This window comes from Mastomys coucha, unplaced genomic scaffold, assembly GCF_008632895.1.
Source record: "Mastomys coucha isolate ucsf_1 unplaced genomic scaffold, UCSF_Mcou_1 pScaffold22, whole genome shotgun sequence".
NCBI classification, from domain to species: domain Eukaryota; kingdom Metazoa; phylum Chordata; class Mammalia; order Rodentia; family Muridae; genus Mastomys; species Mastomys coucha.
The window spans coordinates 201165929-201184314 of NW_022196905.1; the positions used below are offsets into that span (position 1 = coordinate 201165929).

Sequence of the window (18386 nt, forward strand, 5' to 3'; positions counted from 1 at the left end):
CCATTCCACTGCTACCATTTAGCAAGAAATATAGATTTTATGAGCAGCCGTCTCTTCTGACCATTTATATTTTATGGAACCACAACTACACATCACGGAAATGTTTTTGCATGCCACATTTTAAACACGTGGCTTTTAAAATGAAACAAATCTGATTTTATAAAAGGCAAAAAGCTTCACTAGTAAATCATGACTAATGTGCTCTAATGCTGCTAAGCAATGGGGTAAATCAAAGAAAGCAGCTAATGAAAACAGGAAAATGTTCCTGAACTGAATAAAAACTTTTGAAGACAGTAGAGATTTTTTATGTTTTTGTCTAAGTCACTTTCTTTGTGTTCATGGTAAGGTATTATTATGCTGAAAAGATGCCTCTTGATTTCTATTAATTTATTTAGTTTCTTTTTTCACTACTTTCATTGGTTCCTGGGATGATTTGTCTTCAAAGGTGTGCCAATGAGAAGCTCAGGGAGCAAGTTGAGCGCTGAGCTGCACCCTCTCCCCAAGAACACATGCTTCCTTCAAGTCCATGTCTGAAGAAAAACATAGCAACCACTTCTTTAACACCATTCTGATGAAAATGAAAGGAGATGAGGAACTCAGAAAGATCCAGATGACCTGTTCTCCTTAAGGGATAGTAGGACTCTGTCATAAACCGGAGACCCTCAAAACCAAAGGCCAAGTGGGGTCTAGCGTGAGCTTTGTTTATGTCTGATCTCACTGTTCGTCAGCCCATCGCCATCTGTAAGCGCTGTGATTTCTATGTCCTCAGTTAAACACCAATTAATTTTTATGGAGTAATTTTTGTCTTGTCACCAAAGATTTCTTAATTTTTCACATGTGCTCGCTCATATTAACCACAAGATGTACCATGTTTATTCTGTCATGTGGATTTATGGGCTGGATGAACTGAAAGGAGTTCTTGTTTAAATTTACTATGGCTATAATTTAGTGACTGCTTAGCTTGAAGGGCAATAGCTAAATCTAGGTGGACAACAGATGTACTTTAACCTAACTGTCCAAAAGGACCAATAAACGAACCGGCGTTTTGAAATCCAAAGCCCAGGGAAATCAGATACAATACATTATGAACCTAAACCAAAGCTCATGGCTAACAACTCTTTTCTCAGCATTCACTTTATCTCTTTAGAGGGAAAAAATAAAAACAAAATTAAAAACAAACAAACAAAACAAACAAAAAAGGGGGGACTGGACCAACTCCAATTAAACTCTAAAAGGGATTTTATTTTGTTTTGACCATGAATGATGGTTTTGGGAGGACACACTACAAGCACAGAGTTGTTTCATTGTTTTGCTTACAAAACAACTATAAAAATACTCAAGTTAAATCTATACTGAAATATTATGCTGCCCGAGCTGTTAAAATCCTAGATTGCTCCTAGCACTCTCCACACCAGTGGTGTAGTAGATAGGACCTAGTATGGACGTTAGTAGGTCTTACTCTGCCCAGCTTGTGCAGCTCTAAGGTCACTGTGATCTGAGTTTACTGCATTGTGAAATCTGAGATGGACTGGACGAGTGTTTCCTCCAATGGGTCCCAGAAAACTAGGACTGCTACAGGTTGACCAGTATAGCACTGGAAAGTTCTGTAGCCAGAGACATTTACAAAACACTGAATTCAACAAAACTAAACATCTCTCTCCACTACAGGCCTTCCTAGGGCTTGGAGTGAGCATTTGACTCAATCACAGTTGACTATGGAACATGTGCTTTTTGAGAGTCATGAGAAAGGAGGACCAGAGTAGTGTGGGATGAATTCTGGGGGGGAAAAAAAGCTGAACTAAATTATCACTAAGATTTAACCTCACTCTGTGATCGTGGCATTTAGTACTTGGTGTAAATGTTAAATATAAGGGTGTGGTGGGGGATGGGTAAGGTTCTCACCTCCCCACCACACACATACACACACACACACACACACACACACACACACACACACACACACGTCATTCAAATTACAGACTTTTCGAGTTACACCTGTTAGTTTAAAAATCAGTTCATTCTCACTTCTTCTCTACACAAGCACACAAATAAGTCAGCATGAACCAACAAGTCGTACTTCAAAGCTACACTGTGAAAATTTGTACTCAATGCTTCCAAGGCCTCAGAGCGGGGGGAGGGGGGGGAGGAATGGATTGCAAAGCCTGGGAACGAGACATCGCACGCATAAAAACAGCTAGAGGTGCACATTCAGCTGTTTTGTTGCTAGAGCTATGGCAGGTACTTATTAGCTATTGTAACTTGGATGACATTCCAAAGGGGATAAAATGGGGAGATGTTTTATTAGACACTTGCTGTCAATCATGTATGCTCTTGGAACTTGTCCACCCAACTACACCGATTACCTCAGACTTATGAAACCCTAAAGGGCCTGAAGCCAAAACTGGAAAAGGGACGTTGGCTATTCTTGGTGTCTTCAACTCTGAAACTGCAGGATGCAAACTGCAGGTCATGTCTGGACTCTCAGAAAGCCTAGCCGTATGTCTATTCCTCATGACAAGCAACAGCATTGAGCGAGGCTTCCTTCCTCTGTGGGAGAGCATCTTTCTCCACAAGCAAAGTTAAGGAGGTTTCACCTGAAATTCCTCTGGTTTGGTGTCTTGCTTTAAGGATGCTGCTGCTAGCTGCTCTTGACTAGAGGCAAAGGGAGGAACAGGATGGCAACAAAGGCCAAGAAGCAAAGGACATTCACACTGCTTTCTAAAAAAGAAAGAGAGAGAGAGAGAGAGAGAGAGAGAGAGAGAAAGGTAGGTGACTCCTTTGCCATTCAAGAGGTCTTTCTTCCTATCTTTCACTCTACCAAGTGAGCTGCAGTAGTTGGTGGAAGGAAGCTGTCAGCTGAGGAAAGGGCCGAGGAGATTGGCTTCAGCTGCTCTGATTGGTGGCTGTCCTATCAGAGGCTGGGAGAGTTCCTGGCCTTCCCTCAGAGCTTGCTGGTTCTCCACTAGTCTAACATCATTCTAGAGTGGCCAGTTAGATATCTCCAGAACCACAAAGCAAACCCCTAAGCCGAGCTGACTATGCATAGTTAAACCAGCCCTGCAGTCAGAAACTGCGTAAGAGACTGTTTTCTTTTCAAGGGAAGGCTTTTTCACAGCTAACGTCTTTCCAAGCCACCTCATCTCCTCTGTCTTCCCTGTGTTCTTTACTTTATGTTCCTTCCACAAGTCCATATGTAGAGAAGTTAGCTTTCCAAGGAGAGCTATATCAAATGAAGTAACTACTGAGGAGAGCATGCTTTCAACTCAAGAGGGAACATTAGGGGTGGAAGGAGTTTTATTGCTATCAGACAATATTCATGGCCCTGCAGTAACTCTTTGCCAGGATAGTAAACAGCTTCATAAAATGTGTGCAGTAACATTCACACACACACACACACACACACACACACACTACATGCCTACATACACAACTACCTAGATTAAACATGTTACACAGTCCTTGAAGTGAGTTCCTAACAGATTCCCAGACACCTGGCAAAAGCTGCTCCCTGACTCTAGCCACATCGGTCACTCAGATCATTCCCTAAATCTCTCTCTTCATCCCACCATTTGGATCAAGTACATACTTTCAAATTTGTAGACAAGTGTGGTGGTTTCCCAGAAAGCTGCCTCCCAGGACGTGTCTTCAGATCTCCCGGGCGTAGTTACTGCCCGAGCAGGGAGGAGCCTCAGGTATGCATGGAAGAACAGGAAGTCGGGATTAATTATAGGTCAGTGTAGCTGGGCATTTGAATAACGAATAAAATGGCATTTCCCTTTCAGGTGGTTGTTCCGGACAAATTGTATCAGGCTGATATTTCATTCTACTTGGTCAGATTTTTTTTTTAAGTGTGAGAATTTGTATTTTGACTTACAGAGTTAAAATTTTGTCTTTGGGGGAAAAAAAAGATGTTTTTATTATGTTATGGTGAAAGTATTCCCTTTGTGATAATACTTAGAACTCCTTCCTTTATGTGGAAGTGTAGCATCACAGAGTGCTTCCACGCTGTGTGTCCTAGAGGTTTAGTGATATCACAATATACAATGTGTAAAATGTGGTATTAGAAATAATATAAATTTGGCAAAAGGTAAAAAATAAGTGAGTAAATAAATGTTAATAATTAAAAAAAAACATACACGTGACCCCTCACCATACAGCAAAAGCATCTTTGAGTACTATGTGTTACTGAGGGAGGAGTGTGGAGTTGGGGAAAAAGGCTTTAGCATATGTTATCCATTTGTTGAAAGAAACTATAACATTCCTGTACCATAGCAAATAACATAGATGTGTCTGGGTATTTTAAAATGTTACTGATAATAACATCTGCATATGCTTGCTCTGCAGCAAAGGACTCCACAAAATATATGCAGCAACATTCATACACACACACACACACACACACACACACACACACACACTCTCGAGCATACACTCACATGCAAACCGCACATCTATATATACAACTACCTAAATTAAACATCTAACACAATCCTTAAAGCAAGTTCTTAACAGATTCTCAGGTGCATGGCAAAAGCTGATCCCCCTGATTCTAGCCACACAATGTTGGTACTTAGAACTGGCCTGAGGAGGCTAGCTTACATGTAAAGTAGAACATCTCTGGTCTTTGCTTCTGCTGCATCTCTCCTTGGTGTCTCAAGTCTGTGTGCATGATTAGAGCCCTTTCTTATGATCTTATCATTTTGATGAGCTCTGTGGTAGGGAAAATTTAAAAGCATCTTACTTCATACTAGATGAAAGTGGAAGGTAGCATGCTACCAGTAACTGCTGTCTCACTTATATGGCTTCGCTTAATTTCTTTGGCCAAACATGACCCTTGTGTCCCTAAGGCTTTGTATGTTCCATTGGTCCATTGTCTGTCTAGTTAACCAGGAGTTAAAATTGCTGGTCAGAACCCTGGAACCCACAGGTGGATGTTGTGGCTGAGCCTGTAATCCTAGCACTCCTGAGGCAGGATGGGATGTAGGGACAGGAGAAGAGGCCAGAGGAACTGTGCTTACTTGGCACAGTGGCAGAAAGAAGAGGGAGGGACAAAGGAAGGGAGAGGACTGATTCCTGCAAGTGTCCTCTAGACCTCTACAACATTCTATGGCACCTGAGAGCTTACACTCATACACTTACAAAAGACATAATTACATTAATTTTTAAAACTGTTAGGCCGATTTTGAAAGATCTAGAGCAGTGGTTCTCAACTTTTCAAATGCTGAGATCCTTTAACACAGTTCCTCATGGTATGGCGATGACAATCCCCCCCAACCATAAAATTATTTTTGTCACTATTATGAATTGTAATAAAATATCTGTGTTTTCTGATTGTCTTAGGTGACCCCTGTGAAAAGGTTGTTCAACCCCACCGGCCAAAGGGGTTGAGAGCCACAGGTTAAGAACCATTGATCTAGAAAATACCTCTGATTTTTAATAGCTAAAATTATTCCACATGTCCAAAGATGGAATGGTTCGGGATGTACTCTGAGTTCTCTTGTCACTGGAGAATTGAAGATGGGAGGTAACTGGCAGGAATATTGTAGTCAGCGTTCTAGATCTCAGGATAGTTGACTGAGAAACTATGCCAACCAGGACTGTACCTTATCATTTAGTAGATGGTTGACCGCTGAGACATGAGATGGGTAGGAAGCATCTAAAGTCTTTGTGTGCTAGATGCTAAGAAATATCACAGCCCTCTTAATTGTGACGTACCCCACACATTATCCTTACTTAAGATAAGTGCAGCAGATTCCTAGGGGCCTTTTAATGAGAAGTGTTTATTGGAGATATATTGGTTGTTGAATGAAGCTTACATTCAACACACACACACACACACACACACCCACACACACACACACACAGCATTATTTCCTTTTTTGTAAACAGATTATGTTGTGAAAATATATCTTTAAAAATGACTTCATAGTTTGTAATAAAAAGAAAACTAATACATAAATTCAGACATTAACATCTGACATCTAGACTCTCCTCCAATAACAAGGTTTCTGCATTTAATCATTTTTAATAGCAACTGCCTGTCCACTCCTGTTCCTGGGGACCCTATTTAACTTCATTTCATGGATCCTGAGCCTCTAACTTTTACAAATGCTTCTGTTAGGAAATCCCATGCTAAGTTCAAATCCAGTGAGGTGTGACTGAAGTTTCCAATGGCACACCTATGTACTAGAGAAACTCTTAAAGGGTTGTTGTTAGACTAGAGAATAATTCTTGAGAGTTATTTTTTTCTTATTTTGTGCCTGTGTTTTGATAGCTTTCTATTCTGCCCTTTACCCTTCTGCTGCTATCTTTTAGATTTCCCCCCTAATATGCTTCTCATATACATCAACCAAAGACAGTAGGACTGTCACTCGTAAATATGTCTGAGATATAAATGTGCTTTATCTCTAGAGAGGAAACTTGGTACAGTGTGTATGGGAAGCTGCCTGACCCTTACTTCCAGAGACAGCATGTGCACCTTATTCGCCTCTACCTGCCGATCCCAGGCACCATCTAGTCTCAGTGCTAAAAAGTCAAGAAGACTGAAGGCAAACCACTGGGAAAGTGCTCATAATAAGCGACCGCGGGTTGGTGTGAGCTTTTGAGTGCCTGTGGGAGGGTGCATGTGTGTGCAGAAGTGTGTGTACCTATTTGTGCAGGCCATAGGATAACTCTGGGTGTTGGTTCTTAGGAGCCTTTTATTTATTTATTTATTTGTTTGTTTGTTTGTTTTGCTTAGTTTTGCTTTTGAGAACATGTCTCTCATTAGCCCAGCACTCACCAATTAGGTAGGCTAGGTTTATAGTTTAGCTGGAAGCATCAGGGATGTTCCTGTCTCCTGTGCCTTAGTCACCATATCCCTGGTCTTCTTTGTTACTATCGTTTGTTTTGTTATTTTACATTTGTTTAATTATTTGTGTGTTTGATGTTCCTGAGTGCTTTGTCTGCATGTTTGCCTGCATACCAGAAGAGGGCCCATCAAATCCCATTAGAGATGCTTGTAAGTCCCCATGTCATTGCTGGGAATTGAACTGAGGACCTCTAGAGCAGAGCAACCAGTGCCCTTAACTGCTGAGCTGTTTCTCCGGCCCCCAACTTGTTTCATGTGTGTTGGAGCTCTTGTGGAGGTCAAAGGCCAGCTTGCAGGAATCGATTGCAAATTCTTCTGAAGAAGAGGCGAAGTGAGTACTTTTTGTAGGCTGGGTTGGCCTGAAAAGCCACTGCTTGCACCTTTGTGGCACTGAGATGCCAGGGTGAAGTGTAACACCTAGCTTGACCTCCCACTGCTCTAACTGGACTGAAGTCACCAAAGAGAGTGGCAGTGCTTCCTCCCTCCCCCTTCTTCCTAGGAAACATCATTATGTTTTCTGAGTGAATCAGAGCCAAAGCCCTTAATACCTCTAAAATTCTGGTGGGATTAGAAATTGTTCTGGCCAGTGACTAAAGAGTTAGCATTGAGCATTACAAAGAAAACGTTAAATCTGTTGCCAGGTCATTTACTGCAATGTTAAAAGCTGAAGAAATGAGTCTGCCCAACACGCTGGAGCCTAATAATGTAATTGTAGCTGGTGTGTGGAGGAGGTGATGGAAGAGCCTTCTTGCACAGCTCTTGAAGGGGTTTATTGATCCCTGCACAATAACTTTTCAGCGATTCGTATAACTGTCACTATAGAATCATTCCTAAGTCAGCAGATTGACTTCATTCTGAACCCTTTGCATTTTGCATCAATCTCCCAAATGCAATTAGCTAAGTTAAATCATGATCCGCCAAAGGCCTTCCCCACCCCTGTGCATAGTGGTTTTTCAAAATTTGGGTCATATGTTTAATGATTGGAAAGCCACTTGTAAGTACACTAGTATCATCAGAACATACAGGCTATATGTAATAAAAGAGATGAAAATTGTAGGGAGGTAGTAGGATGATGGCTCAGCTTGTAAAGATGCCTACTGCCAAGTCCGAGGACCTGGGTTTAATCTCTGGAACTCACAGAGTAGGAGAGACCCAACTTCTGTATTCAGGGCTCTGACTTCCACACCTGTGCTCTGGCCAGTATACACGAACCCACTCCCAACAAACGAATAAATGTCATCATTTTTAAAAAGCAAAGCACAAAGAGCTACTCAGAATATTCAGTGCTCCTTTCTGTAAAGAAGGCAATAAAGATAAATCATTGGACTTTGTAATATTGTAGTACATCTGTTTCTACTGTAGGTGGTGGCCAGAGGTGGGCATAGGTTTCTGTTGGGGAACTGAGTGACCCTACACCAGGAAAAAAAGCACATTTAAAGCATGTGCTCAGATTCCTTGAAAATTGCTGTTGGCTAACATGGATTTAGGGTCTGTGTATGCTCCTCATAAAAGAATACAGCAACTCTAAGAATGTGTGACATTTGATCTTCCAGTTTCATTTCTAGGAAGTAAGGTTTTGATACTCACAAGATGCAAAGACACAAAAGACAAACAATAATTTTAACTTTATAAACATACGGAGAGAGGGGGAGAGAGAGAGAGAGAGGGAGGAAGTGAGGGAGAGAAGGAGGGAGGAAAAGGAAAAGGGAGAGAGGGAGGGAGAAGGAGAAGGAGAGGAGGAGGGGGAGGGGAGGGGAAGGGAGGGAAAGAGAGAGAGGGAGAGAGAGAGAGAGGGAGGAAGGAAGGGAGAGAAGGATGGAGGAAAAGGAAAAGGGAGAGAGAGAGGGAGAAGGAGAGGGAGAGGAGAAGGGGGAGGGGAGGGGGAGGGAAGGAAAGAGAGAGAGAGAGGGAGAGAGAGACAGAGAGAGAGAGAGAGAGAGAGAGAGAGAGAGAGAGAGAGAGAGAGAGAGAGAGAGAGAGAGAGAGAGAGAGAGATTCTTGCATCAGGTGGGTTCCAGGGATTGAGCTCAGTTTATCAGCAAACACTTTAACAGGCTGAGCCTTTTCACTGCCCAAGAAACACACTTGTTAGACCAATTATATTCTTGTGATCTTGTTTTAAAGTTGTTTTTTGTAAGTTTGTATATGTGCATTATCTTCCTGAGTGTGTGTGTGTGTGTGTGTGTGTGTGTGTGTGTGTGTGTGAGTGTGAGTGAGTGTGCACTTGCCCCATCTCGATGTCCGAGCACTAGGACTGGAGACAGGCACTACTGCACCCAGCTTTGTGTGAGTTCTGGGGATTCAAACTCAGATCCCCACGCTTGCAAAGCAGGTACTTTCGTCACAGATCCTCCCCAGCCCCACTGTGGTCTCTCAAATCCACGTTTGTCTGTTCTCCTGTCCTAGGATAATGGGGATCAAAGGAGGTAATGGATTCTTATAATCTGATGTGAGCTTGATAAATTTTATGCAGCCATGCTACTACTTTTACAATAGCAAACGGAAGAGGTGTAGAAAACATATTCAGAAGGTACGTCTCTGACTTTGGAGGCATAAAAGCACTGATTTTCTGCATTATTACATGGAATGGTGTATTAATATATTTGTAATATTTCATTCTCCCCACAAAGCTTCACATTGCCACAAAAGGTATTGCATGCTTTCTGATCACATGGTAATAGTAAGAATTACACTGGACTCTGCAGAAAACAATACTGCGGCATATTACCCCCCCACCCCACACACGCACAATTTCATATACAACTGATGCAAAGAGTTCTTTTTTTTAATCCTGCTGCAGAATAGGTGCAAGATACCACACCATATTACAAACAAGGCCATGTAGAATGTGACACGTTAGAGTAGCATTCTCTTGTGTCCTTAATAACTAAGCAAAAACTTTGGCAAGTGTGCTTGACTCTGTATGAAGTCAGTGTCCCAGGAACAGGAAGCCTTTCAACCCAAAAGCTCTCAGAGAGCACAGAGGAATCTCACCTCCATCCTCCTGGCAGCCTGGAACCTTACCAATCTTGCTTGACACGGGGAGAAGCTAGTTATGCTGTGTAAACACTCAGCAACCACACCAACAAGCCACTTTCTAGTTCCTCTCTCACACGACCTTGAGGAACGCAAACCGCAGGCCAGAGCACAGAGGTGTCAGGGTTAGGGAGTCGTGGAATTCGGTGAGCTCATTTTAACAGGGCAATACTAATTTTCTTCACCATAACTCTATAAAAAATAAAGATACCAGCAGCAGCGTATGACAGGATACTCATGAATATGCATGGAGATATCCTGAAGGCAGATGCTTGGTACTGAACTATATTTATAACAGATTCAACAGTAAACAACATTACCTACCTGCAAAAAAGATTTCCCTACTCAGACTGATTAATAACTGGCCAGCCTCTTCCCTCCAGGCAAATAGTTTCTGTGTTTTCTTTTCTAAGGGCATTCCCTCATATTAATGTACTTGCAAAGACCCAAAGCACTTTCACCTCTGAGAGTATAGACGTCCCGGTCTTTCTCTACACCGAAAAGGTTCATTTGTGAAAATGACCCTCCTTTAGAGCACAGATTTCTAATTTTTTCAGTCTAAGTAGTAAGACAGCTGTTTCTAATGCATATGGGGAAATGTAAATGCTAAACTTGCTATGTCATGATGAACAGCTCTGATGAACAGCTCCGTGGCAGCTACTGGGAGCCGCTTGGCTTCCTCCTTTGTGAGAACAATCTAGGGAGCCCTAGAGAGCAGGAATGACTGAGGAAAAGAGCTTATGCAGTTGTTCCAGTGGCCACAGGGAGCTACTTCAGTGAGTTGATAAGAGAAGGCAGTCAATGATGTGGCCTTGGTCTACAGCATAGATTCATAGGTTAATAGATTAATATCAATAGATAGGAAAAGGCTATCAGTTTTTCAGAGCAAATGCATGTACATCCCTATTTTCTTTTTCTATCCTTTCTTCCTACCTCTATCCTCTCTCTCTCTCTCTCTCTCCCTCTCTCTCTCTCTCTCTCTCTGTCTCCCCCCCCCCCCTTTTTGGAGACAGGGTCTCATGTAGCCCAGGCTGGCCTCAGACATAGTTAAAGGCTATCTCATCCTTCTTCTCCACCTCCTGAGTGCTGAGATTACAGGTGTGCACCACTGTCTCCAGTGTTAAGACAGTGCTTTGCGCATGCCAGGCCTACACTCTATCAATCTAATTGTGTTACCCCTCCAAGAGTTGTCTCCCTTGAGGCATGCACTGTAATCAAATGGTTAACAAGAAAGGGCCTAAATAAAAACCTGTCTAGGACAGTCATATTTCTGAGGGCATGGTACCTGTCATCCTCCGAACAAGAGATCATGTTACATGTAGACTGATTCCCAGCAGTCTCAGAAAAACCATTTTCTGTAAATGTTTTTTTTTTAATAATTTTCTTTAAAATTTTTTTAAATAATTAATCCTGATCTCTTTTACAAAAGCTATATGAATAAGAAAAATACATTGGACTATGAGAAATGAGTCACCGTTTCTTATGCATTTTGTATTTTGATTAAATACAATCAGACAGATCTTTTAATGATTTAAACTAGCTTGATCCTTATAAAATGTTAAGAGAAAATATTTTAATTCTAATATTTATACATCTTTAATGATTAATACAGTACCTTTGAGACTGTTAGAATTCGGAGGAGAGATAATACTATCTTTGGATTGATGGATTTTCAATTTTGTTTTTGGTTTTTTTCCTTCCCAAATGGTTTTGGTTAAGTTTTGGTTTCAAGAACTTAACTTGTCTATGGTTTCACGACGCCTACGCAAAAGCACTGGCTTTAGGTACTACCAAAATACGTGCCTTAAAGTTGTTGGTAGTTTTGAGGGCTGGAATCAGGATTTGGAGAAGCAATCAATATTTTAAAAACTGCATTCTCACCCGAAAAACAGAAAGGTTCTGTGTCGTGACGCGCTAATTCTTGGCGATAAGACTTAGAGAGCTATCATGCTTATCTCCTAACACTTCATACCACAAGACTTCTGGGTTGAGGTGCTATTTATTTCAAGGCTGGGAGAAAAAGGCTGTTCCTATAATTATCGCTTGGAGCCATGCAATGTAATTTGATGCCACTGATATGGGGAAGCCGGAGGCCACAAGCCTGTGCTGGCAGCGTGCCACATCTGCATTCATTCCTGGATGTGTCCTGCCTACCAACTTCACAAGCGATACCTGGAGACTACTTAAGTCTATTTCATTGTAGTGTGTAGATTCATTTTGGAGAGAGGAATGCTTCAGGGGTGGGTGGCAAAGTTGTAAATAGGGACTGTTAGCTCCAAAATTACAGAGCTCAGCGCACTCCACACGCTTGTCAAGGCTTGGCAAGGAAGCCTGGGGCTTGTCCCAGTCTAACGCTGGAATCCTGCTGTGCTTGCTGAAGACCTCTAGGTCATATACACAGGCACCCAAGGGGCTTCACTGCCAATATTCTACTTGGTGGGTTCTGACTTAGAATGCTTAACCCCTACCTTGGATGGTGCTACTCAAAGGAGAATCTTGGGGTTGAGATGAAAGGGGGGCCGGGTGGGCAGACACGGTAACCAATGGGAGCTCTGGGCCCTTCTCTGTGGGCAACTGAGCTGACCTGCACACAAGTGGAAACTGGAGGGCCTACATCTGGTGAGGTGAGGCAACACGTTGCCGTCCCTTGAACAGCAGCCAGTAGACCACTTTGTCACCTGGGGATAAAGTTGGCTTCTTGCCCATTTCTTCTTAAAACAGCAAATAACACACAAGGCTCAACATCCCTGTGAGGCCGTCTCCTAGCTTTTAATAATTCCGTGTATTTATTTATTGCTGTTTCCCTCTCCCAGGAGCTAACTAAAAGCATTTTCCATATGTTACTTCAATAATCCTCATTACCGCCCCTTGCCCGGGCTGGTGAGTGAATGGTGCTAATGGGGTCAGCCCTCAGCTTCCCACAAGTGCCCTGTTGGCACAGCTAACCATATTCAATTATTTTAGGGAGCCGCTAAGATCACAGAGAACACCACCACCACAATAACAAGACTAACGACAGCATCTACTGTCTACCAAGGGCTTACTCTGTGTCACCCATTTTCAAAGTATGTGGATGTGAGTGAATCCAACCCTCCCCAAGATCTAAGAAAGAAGGATTATTTACAAACATTTTAAAGAAGAGAGCCAAGGAAATCCAGTGATAACATGAGGTCGCACAGGGTGGCGAACAGATGACTCTACCTACTGGTAGAGTCTAAGAGACAGTTCTTGCCCACGAGACAATAGTGTCTCCCTAAAGGTGATAATTGAGGGTGCATGACTTGAGTCACGGATCCATCCTCATATCTGTGTATGAAGAGCAAATGGCTGAGTGAGAGGAACACAACTACCATTTGAAAGGTGAAGCTAGTTATTCAGGCTAAGTGCTATGCTATACACCATAGTGTATAGTAGGTGCTAGGACAGTAGGTGCTAGCCTACCCAGTCTTTGTGATAACACTTGGATGTAGACTATTGCCACCTCATTTTCTAGATGGGGATATTGAGGGTCTGAAAGGTTAAGTAATTTTGATGTTGACATTTCAAAGTAGAAAGGGAATCTACTTCTCATGCGCATGCAAACCAGATGGCACTCCACTTTATTGAAAGAAACTATGTAGATTTTTTTTTTTTTTTTTTTTAAAAAGAAACAAACAAGTCTGGAAGCCAAAGCAGTAAACTGTGCTATCAAGAGCAATGGACTCCACGTGTTTCGGGTTTCCATTTCTGTGTCCTTTTTTACTTACAATGGCCACATGGCTTTTTGGCCCTGTTCACTTACCATAGTCAGATAGAAACCAAGTGAGGCCTTTGGGCCATGGGGGCAATGCTGAAATATTGGTAAGGGCACCAAGTTGCCAGTGAACTTACTGACTGCAGGATTCAAGTCTATAACCCTTGTAAACCCTTGGGACAAAGTCAGTGCTCCACAAATACTTCAAAAGATAATAGTGTTTAAAGAGCACTTGCCTGATATTTGAAGTCTATGGGACTATTGGGAAACTACTGCCCTCTCTGGAGACACTAAATGGTTTTGAGAGAATGACACCCAGGAAGCAAAGGCTCTGGCATCAGGCAAGTCTAGGTTGAGACACTAGTTCTGTTATTTCCTCCTATATGAGCTTGGGAAAGTTAGATGTTCTGCTTCCCTTAGCTTCAGTCCTTAACCAGGAAAAGGGGATGATAAGTACTTCTATTGCAGGATTAGTAAACAAAGAAGGAATTAAGTGTGAGGAAGCACCCTGTCATAGCACTGGCATACAGGTTAACCAACATTGGAGGAGAGAAAAGTCATCAAGAGAAAAATCTGTGCTTCTTCTTCCAAGGTTTTGCTGGACTCCTGAGAGCTGCTCATGGGACCTCAACAGTGGGAGATCTCTGATGCTTCAGGTAGCGTTCTGGGGCCTGTTCTCCTGACAGGGTTCACTGGCAAAGGAGACTTTTGCTTTTCCAGCGGGTAACATTTCAGAGTGCGTTGTCAGGACACATTGGGTATCTTGATGTGTGACTTGGTGTCTGTGTGTGCTCGTAATAACAAGGGAAGTCACACAGGACCTACTGTGCTCCTCACATTATACTAAACAGCAGAAAGACCTTAGAGCAGGTCATCTTGGTGAGTTGGCTACAATAACTGTTAACACTGTTAGGCCAGTTAAGAGAGGCAAGTTCTCTGTAGCTTAATAGCAAAACCAAAAGAAAGAAAGAAACCCTTATTGCTTCCTGTATATTATCCTCAAGTCAGACAATGCAATCTGGATAGGAATTCCACCCGAAAAGCAAATTCTTCCACTGTGGTTAGCAAGCCAGCCTCTTTGTTTCTTTTCGTGCAACTTGACCTAATTACAAATAGGGTATAGAATCTCCCCGTCATGACCTGAGATCTTCCAATAAGTCATTTAACATTAGTATTGTTCTATAGCCCTTCAAGTTACAACATAATAGGTAAGTTTCTTTAAAAACAATAACAACAACAAAAAGACAAAATAAAATCACTTGCACGCACACATACACACACCTTAAAGTTTTGTAAATTAACATTACTCTAAGGTTCTGAGGCTAATCTGCATGGGGGCTCAAAACACCCCTTTCTCTCTAGTCTCCAGCACTTTGTTTTCTTCTCCAAAAGCTCTCACATCTGCTAAAAGGACAACGAGGCACACACACGTCTGACAGCCTCTCAGGACACTTATGCTTGGAAATTTCTTTTCCGGGTGTCACAAGATAACAGAGACCAAGGTGAGAGGGAAACACTTGGCCGTGGTATTTGCCGTCAAAGTTTATTTTTGTTTCCTGTCCAACAACCACAATCTAGATGTTTCGGATGAAGAACAGGAAGCGTCAAGTATGCTGTAAAAAGACGCCCCACACTTGGAAAAGGAATGCAAAAGGGAGCAATGATGGAGCCTGTCAACACAAACGGGGAGTTCAAATGTGTTTCCATGTAAATTTCCAACCATGCTGGTAGTTTTGAGCTCAGATAATTTCTTTTCTTCCAGACTTAACCTGCTTTTCGGTGAAACACTGCTAAATGAATCTGGCCTAACACATCTTCCTTGTTGTACCTGGATGACCCAACTTTCTCTGGCCGATAGTGGATTTCTGTCGGTATTTATAATTCATGGAGCACTCATTTCTAGGTGCCTTAAGAGCATCACAGAAAACCATCTTAGGTATGTACTGTACCAGTAAGGAGATAAGAAAGCACAGCTTGTGGGAAGAAGTCAGTACAGTCTCTGGTACTGAAGCAGGTACCTAAGTATGCCTACAGCCCAGGCTTCCTTTAGTATATGAAAACACCTGCATTGTAAAGAAAAATGTGTTTTCATCTTAGCTAAGTGGATTGAGGGACTGGCTATCAAGTTTTCTTCAGCACACATTGTAAGTGATGCTAAGGTTGGTGTGCTGGCTGGTTTTATGTCAACGTGATCCAGGCTAGAATCATCTGTGAATAAGGGAGCCTCAATTGAGAAAATGCCTCCATAAGATTGCCTATAGGACATTTTCTTAATTAGTGATCTATATGGGAGGGTCCAGCTCACTGAGGGATCATCCCTGGGCTGGCGGTCCTGAGTTCTATAAGAAAGCAGGCTGAGTAATCCACGAGGAGCAAGCTAGTTAGCAGTGCTCCTCCATGACCTCTGCATCAATTCCTGCCGTCAGGTTCCTGGCATGTTTGGATTCCTGTCCTTTGGTGCTGAATAGTGTAGTGTAGTGTAGTGGAAGTGTAAGGAAAGTAAGCCCTTTCCTCCACAGCTTGCTTTGGCCGTGGTGTTTCCATATGGCATAGTTATCCTGAGTAGGACCGTGTTCATCACAGCCATGTTAACCCTTACTAGGACAGCATTTAATCGCAACAGTGGAAGCCTGACTAGGAGAGGGTGTGTGTGCAATTAAAGGGACACCAGTGCAAGACTTCTCAAAGCCACCAGACTGTCTCAGCATTCAGGATCAGGTCTTCTCTAAGGCACTGTTGAAAATGTATCCTAATTGGGAGCTGCAGAGGAGGACAGAATCAAGGGTCATTTATCTACAACCAAAATGGGACGCCAAGGCAGAAAACTGAAAAGTTGGTAAAACTCAAGAGTTAGGTCTGCCAGCACTTTAGACACTTGCCATGCAAGCATGTTGACCAGAGTCTAGATCTCCAGATGCTACATAAATGCTGGGTACCCTGAGCAAATCACTTGTAATTTCAAGATAGGAAGGTAGAGATGGGGGAATCTCTAGAGCAATCTGGCTAGCAACACTAGCCATTTTGGTGAGCTCCAGGTTGTCTGAGGGAAGCTAACTCAATGAAGAACACTGGCAGTGATTCTAACACCCACCTCTAGTTTTCATATGCATGCATACTCCTCTCTCTCTCTCTCTCTCTCTCTCTCTCTCTCTCTCTCTTTCTCTCTCTCTCTCTCTCTCAGGTACACCTGTGCCTGAAAACATGTGTACATGAACACATGCACCACCACACACGCAAATAGAAAAAGACAAATCCGAAGGAGCCAAAAGCATATTTGACTCAGAAAAGGAGAGGTGGCTGGCTCTGAGAGCCACAGCTGTGGATGCAGGGGAGCTGGGGAAGCCATCATAACTGTTTGGATTATGGGACTTGTTTTCTGCTCGACTGTAATATACAAAGTCAACTCTCTTGTATTTAGTGGGTCTGATCTGGAAAAGGGGTCCTTAAGTATGTCTACTGGCTCTTCTTCTAGACCTTCTAAATAACTTGATAAAAATGTAGATCCAGGCTGGGATAAGTAAGCTTGCTTGGAACAGCGCTTGCCTAAAATGTATGAAACATTGGGTCTGGTCCACAATACTACATAATCCTATCGTGGTAGTACATTCCTATAATGCACCTATCACTCTGGAAATGGAAGCAGGAGGATTAGAAGTTCAAGGTCATCTTTCACCACATAGAAACTTAGAGGCCAACCTGGGCTCAAGTGAAAAGCAAAAAGGCAACTCTCTAAAGGCTGGTTAAAGAATCTGCATTCATTACTTTTGCAAAAATAAAAATAGAATAAAATAAACTGTATATTTCAGAGTTCCACTCAGGCTAGTAAATTAGTTTGTCTTGAAGCCTTGGTCCTAGAATCTGAAATTTTGATAAGCACACTACTTGTTAGGTACTGGGATTGGGGTGGTGGTAATTGTTTTTTAACGTTCTAAGACTTTAAACAACTGTCACACAGGCACCATGAGGCATGTAATGATAGCACCCTAGTGTACTGTCCCTGTGTAGTCTTGGGAATCACTTTATTTCATTGAGCCTTGAACTCTTCACCTCAAACCTGGGGTCAGTGAATTTCTGTGTAAGAATTGTTGAAGATAATGAAGGTAAATACCATTTAAAATGATCCAAGTGTTTGTAATGATCACGTTTTTGGGCCAAAGTGGAATCTTGTAAACTTCTAAGACAGACCATCCGTGATTTTAAACTTACCTATGTTATAGCCTCTAACTATGAATTTCCTACATGGCTCTTTGGTGATCTATTATTCCAATCAGAATTTCTAACATCATTTGATAGTTAACTGGAGTACTCGGTGGTGGGAGATGGACCAACTTGCTGGATCCATGAGGGAGAAGAGCTGTGAGGGACTGGAAGTATTTGGGGTCTGCTTTCATTAGGGGTAAGTGGATATGCTGTGTGGAACAGTAGCTGGTGCTAAGAATGAAGAAATAAAAGAACCACGATTAGAGTCCCCAATGAGTTGATGAATTAGAGAAGAGCAAGAGACAAAGGAAAAAACAGCTCAGTAGGAAGAGTTCTGGATGATCCTGGAGGAAATGATCATTATCACAAACCCATAGGCAACGTCTCACCAAACGAGGATAATAAGCTGAAAATGAGCCTGTGAGGTCCAGCCAGTTCTTCAAACATGGTGGAGAGTGTTGGCTGCACCGACTGAAGCAGCTTGAAGGAACTGAGGGCCTTGTCACTCTAATATACCTTTATGGGCCTTCTTTGTCCAGGGCTGGACTTCACACTTTGAGAAGCATA

General features: G+C 42.4%; 1 protein-coding gene and 2 long non-coding RNA genes across 8 annotated transcripts in view; 2 read left to right on the forward strand and 1 right to left on the reverse strand.

Moving 5' to 3' along the window:
* The window catches only part of Palld (palladin, cytoskeletal associated protein), a 393911-nt gene that overhangs the window by 228170 nt on the left and 147355 nt on the right, over window positions 1–18386 (reverse strand). The gene's annotated exons all lie outside the window — the stretch shown is intronic.
* LOC116069356 overlaps window positions 1–18386 on the forward strand; it is a 166549-nt gene that overhangs the window by 55918 nt on the left and 92245 nt on the right. The window contains exon 6 of one of the 2 annotated variants that reach the window (XR_004109994.1): window positions 14212–14271. The exons of the other annotated variant lie outside the window; for it this stretch is intronic. This is a non-coding gene — a long non-coding RNA (uncharacterized LOC116069356). Of the gene's footprint in view, window positions 1–14211; window positions 14272–18386 lie in introns of those variants that run through there. 2 annotated transcript variants of the gene reach the window in all.
* Window positions 15153–18386, forward strand: part of LOC116069357 — a 48562-nt gene continuing 45328 nt past the window's right edge. Inside the window, exon 1 of the long non-coding RNA XR_004109996.1 lies at window positions 15153–15555. This is a non-coding gene — a long non-coding RNA (uncharacterized LOC116069357). The remainder of the gene's footprint in view (window positions 15556–18386) is intronic.